Raw genomic sequence first — 5,937 nt, forward strand, 5'->3', positions numbered from 1 at the left:
TCAATTCTATTGGTTTTAAATTCCTAAGCTGGTGACAAGCATCGTTAAAAATATTTTCGAAATAGGTCAGCTTTCTTAAAATATCTCTCTTTTGATACGCTTCTAGATTATTTTATTTAACTTGTTAATTAAATTTAGTTTGAATTCCTCAGCTGGTGGCAATCCTCAATGAAAATATTTTCGAAATTCGTGCAGCTTTCTGCAAAACCTCACTGATTTGATACTCCTTATAAAATATTTTATTTAACTTGTTAATTAATTAATTTTGCATTTCGAAATAGATGGCAGCTCCCTTTAAAAATATTTTTAAAATTACATATCTTAAATCTCTATCGCTTGATACCCATATAAAAATATTTCGTTTCACTTGTTTTAACTTTTTGAACAGGTGGCGACCCACTTAAACAATATTTTCGATTTAAATAGGACACCTTTCGTTTTGATATCTGTTGTAATATTTTATTTAACATTTTTAATCAATTGATTTGAACTTTCGAAAAAGGTGGTAACTCTCTACCAAAATATGTTTAGTTTGGGTCTCAAGTACTTAATTTCAACATAGTCGGACGCTGATCAGTCAGCCAGGTAGGTTTCCACACTTGACGCAATCGAAGACCGGATCTCATCCCCAACCGAAGCTATATAGTAGACTATACTATATATGTAGTAACATTTCTTTAATGACACTTCTTTCCGCTCGGTTGGGGGGTAAATGCAAACATTGATGTAACGAAAAAGCAACACGCTACTTAGGCTCTAATACCAAACTCCAACGAAACGAAGAAGCGACATAGGAAGAGAAGGTATGGCGGGGTTGGTGGGCACGATTAGGATTAAGATTAAGATTGATATCAAGGTTAAGCTTAAGATTAAGATCAAAATATAGATCAAGATCGATATTAAGTTTAAGATTAAGCTTTTAACTGAGGTTAATATTAGGATTAAGATTAATATTAAGGTCGAAATTTAAATTAAAATTAAGATCAAGACTTAGATTAAGTTTGAGATTGAGATTGAGATTAAGATTAATAGATTAAAATTAGTAATAAGATTAAGATCAAGATGGATATCAAGATAAAGTTTATGATTAAGATCAAGATTTATACTAAGATAAGGCCTAAGACTTGGATTGAGATTGAGGCTGAGATTGAGATTGGGATTAAGATAAATATTAAGATCAAGATGGATATCAGGATTAAGTTCAAGAATAGGATTAAGGCTAAGATTAAGATTGAGATTTATATTAAGATAAAGATAAAGATTAAGATTGAAATTAGATTAAGATTAAGATTAGGACTTAGATTGAGATTGAGATTGAGATTGAGATTAAGATTGAGATTGGGATTAATTAAAAGATTAAGATTGGTATTAAGATTAAGATCAAGGTGGAGATCAAGATTAAGTTTAAGATTAAGATTAAGACTAAGATGGAGATCGAGACTGAGAAAAATAAGAATAATGATTAATGATTAGTATTAAAATTAAGATTGAGGTTTAGATTAAGATTAAGGCTTAGATTGAGATTGAGATTGAGAATAAGATTAACATTGAGATTAAGATTTTTATTAAGACTATGATTGGGACTAACATTAAGATTTAGATTAAGAATGTGATTGAAATTGAGATTGAGTTTAAAATACTTGTTCATTATTAGGCAGAAAAAACGCGCATAATATAATGAGCTATTTACATATACTCTTAAAAAGAAGAATAAGTTTTCCTTCATTCGCGCGTGGGGCCCACACACAAGTATTTTTCTTAATCTACATAAATCGAGTTATGGGTGGCTCGCACACAACCATAATATAATACAAAACTACAATAACTACATAAACTTAAAATTTGTGTCAATAAAGGTTGCATAATATTCGAAAATGAATAAAGCTCACATTAATTTCTCTCCTTTATAGCCACCACACAACAAAGCCAATGATGTAATTCCTGCTGACTTCGAAGAAAATAAAACTGGCGAACTAAACTAAAACTTTATTGGTTGTCAAAATAAAATTAAATGGAGCTCTTATTCATAACAGACTACAAAGCCACAACAAAGTTGTAGCGCTCCCCTGCAGCTTAACGATTAAAAAACGCTCACCCAATACCCGTACGTTTTTAAGACTCCAAAATTTTTGTTATTTATTTTCAAATCATATCTTTCCTCCTTCACTTTCGGCTACACTTCATCGATTTTGCACTTTCACTGATATCGGCAAACGACCAACAACAAGTACAAGGTAGTTATAAAGCCATTCCCAACGCTTTTTCGCCCAAATTTACAAATTGTTGCTTTTACTCTTACCGCATCGTTTGCGGCTTTATCGTACGGCACTAAAATTTATAAACACGTATTTAAATTATGTGTGCACTTGTGTATATACGTGTGTGTATGATTATCTTTATTTGGTCATTTATTTATAAAAGCAGTTAGCGCCCTTTTTTGCTTGTGCTGGCGAGTACGTGCGGCAAAAATTTTGCCTGATATTTCGCAACAAAATGGGTAAACGGTGTGAAATATGAGAAACGAAGAAGGAGGAGAAAAGCAATATGCACTTCAAGCTAACATGGAGGGACACCAAGAGTAAAAGACTTTTTTTTATTAAAAAAAAACCGAAAATGTGCGCAACACAGACTGCTTTCTTTGTATTGGAAATGTTGGACTTTTACTTAAACTCTGCATAATACCATATACATTAGGATGGTCCTTAAAAAAATTAAAATAGTTTTTAGGGGTGGCTATCAGAGACTAAATATTCATATTAATTCATATTTAGTCAACGCCAAATGGATTCATCATGCAATATTAAGCTCCAAATACTGTTGTTTGTTTTAAGTTTTCTTTTCGGATCAAAGGCAGCATTTTTCAAATTTTTCTAAGTCTGATTTAAAAATAATTGTCTTGAAAAAACACTAAGACTCTCATGTATAGGGCAGAGTTATTACGGACTTCCTAAGTTCAAAGTGCATTTTTTTATTTTTTCATTGGACAGCTTTTGAGATAAATACTGATTTTTTGTATTGATGACTTCATTCAAAACTAAACCGACAAGTTCGATCAATACAATGAGTGCTTCGTTGGTTTGCTCGAACCAAAACTTGCTGAATTATAGCCAGCTGGTCATTTTCCAAACTTTGTCGAATTAAAAAAGTTCAATTTTTTGCAAGCCCTGGTGGGAGTCCTAAAAGTTATTGTAAAACTAGCAAATACCCGGCATACTTCAGTATTTTTGTGTTGTTTGACACCCGCATTGTAATATTTCATTTATTTATTTTATCAATTTAATTAAATGAAAGTTTTCAAACAGGTGGCAGCCCACTTAAAAAAATTTCTTCGGCAGTAAACTTTCCTAAACCTATTCAGTTTGATACCCATATTGCAATATTTATTTTATCATATTAAAGTAATTAAATTAAAGTTTTCAAACAGGTGGCAACCTTCAACAAAAATATTTTCCACTGTAAAGTGGCGAAAGTGCTGTGAAAAAAATTTTAAATCACCAAAGATGGAGTTAGGTTAAAGTTGCGAACCAGTATTGGATATGTGTGAGTAGCTTCAGTTTACTGTATGAATTTGAACGGAGAGTGGCGCTGAAAATCCCTATAAGGATTACGAAACATTGCTGACAGCAGAAATCGGCTCCCCGAATTGAACAAACAGCCTGTCTACTGCCGAGGCTTCAGATTGAGAACAGCATGCATCTTGGACTGTAAGTTAACTAGAACTGAGTCTTCTAAAATTCCATTGATAACATACTACTCGAATAGCTATCAGTATAGGTATGTTTGTTGAGCGAAAATTAGTAATCTCAGTACTTGGCCTAACACGCAGTCGAAATGGTTTGTCGGGTGATATCTCATTCGTCTCCATCCCATTTGGGATATGTTCGAAACCGCTCAGTTATATGTTGGTGGGCAAGGTTTTATTGATACTGATCTCACTCGAGACATGGTAACCAGTGTAATCAAAATACCACTGAGCTCAGTAGAGTTACTACTCATTATGGAGCTATCAAAATTAACCGAGCAATCGAAATTTATAGAGGTATCCAAAGTTTATCAAGTTATCGATTAATATCGATATATATGTATATTTTAGTGATCGAAATTTATCGAGCCATCGAAATGCACAGTTATCGAAATTAGTCGAGTTACTACTTATTACGACAAACTAATCTGCCTGTAAGACACCGCAATGCTCAGGAAAACGATATGATTGTCGATCTGGAGTTTTCTCAGATAAATACCAACGTCGACTCATTTTTTCATCTTTGCGCCATCGGTAGAGTTTTTAGGCCTTTTGTCTTATTATTCCCTTTTGAGCTTGACCTTCGCATCTACATATTAACCGCTCTAAGAGGTTTAAGCAGATGCGCCTACATTTCTTCGGTTTCTAATGACTACTTTAACATGCTTTTGCAGAAATCTCTGTTGATTTATATCCCCAAAAGTTTCAGCCATTTATTTAGGCCGAAGTTTGTGATCTCTTCGAAGCTTCTGCTAATTCTTCTACTTCAACGCCGGTGATCCCTGACTACTGGTCCATGTTTAGTAGCCTTAAATCGCGCTTTCCCTAAGGTATATTCAAAAAGCTCTCGAAATTGCTCCTTAAAATATCTCAGATGCCTATTCGGCCAGGATGGTCTCGTTTTACGTCTGGCTCATTTCATGGACCACAAAGTATTAAAATCAGTAACGATTTGTCTTGGCATTAAAATCTTTTGTCATCTCTGGGTCAGTTTCGCTTCGAATAGGCGAGTGGCCAAAGCATTTCCTCAAGGTGTTTCCTAAAATGGTTTGGGGGTTCGCATACATAGTCAAATACTAAATTCGATATAAATTAATGGAATTACGTGAAAAACTCAGAACATATCCATGTATCTTCATAACAAGTTCAGTATTTATTTTCATCTCTTTGACCTCCCCTTTTGTGTGTACATATTGGCTGCGTTTCTTTATACATTCCGGATAATCCCATTTCACAGCCGGAATAAACAGAATGCTTTTGAAATATACGTTAACATATCATCAGGAACGTTCTAAAGAATAAGTAAACAAAAAAGTTTATTTCAAACATTCAGAATGAATAAAGAAATTCAGCCATTGTATAATAGTTTTAGGGGCGCCACCAGTTTTTTTTTTGTGATTTTCCTCCCAACGAAAGAGTTAATATCATATCCCACCTCTCGTATACACTTTTTGTTAATTTATGCAATTGATGCTGTTTTCCTGCAATAGCCTTGTTGTTGTTGCTTGCGTTTTTTATATTTTTGACTGCCAGCCACATGATGTTACGAAAGATCAATGAAGTTGACGTTGAAGTCGACACGATTTTGTGCTGCTTTCATTTGCGCCCAGCCGCTTGTGAGGCACTGAACGTGCGTTTTGGGTTTTCATCATTGCTATGGTCGTTAATCTTCTCTCGGTTTAGTAGTATATTGTGAGTGATGCTGAACTGTGGTTGAAAAATGCGGTAGGGAATGCCAATGGATATTGTAATATTAAGGGAATGGTAATGATAATCATAGTGGTAATGGTAATGGTAATGGTAATAGTAGTGGTAATGGAATTATAATGGTCATAGTAATTAAAGTGGTTATGGTAAAGGTAGTGGTAGTGGAAACAGTAATGGTAATGGTAATGGTAATGGTAACTGTAACGGTAATGGTAATGGTTATGGAAATAGTTGCGGTAACCTAAATGATTGTAGTAATGGTAATGGTAATTGTAATTGTAATGGTAATGGAAATGAAATGGTAGTGGAAGTGGTTGTGGTTGTGGTAATGGTAATGGGAACGGTAATGGTAATGGTAATGCTAATGCTAATTGTAACGGTAATGGTAATGGTAATGGAGATGGTTGTGGTAATGGTAATGCGAATAGTAATAGTAATGGTAACGGTAATATATGATAATAGTAATAGCAATGGTACTGGCACGTTAA

The sequence above is a fragment of the Rhagoletis pomonella genome, unplaced genomic scaffold, assembly GCF_013731165.1.
Source record: "Rhagoletis pomonella isolate Grant_MI unplaced genomic scaffold, Rhpom_1.0 Rhpom_scaffold_00006, whole genome shotgun sequence".
Classification (NCBI taxonomy): Eukaryota; Metazoa; Arthropoda; class Insecta; order Diptera; family Tephritidae; genus Rhagoletis; species Rhagoletis pomonella.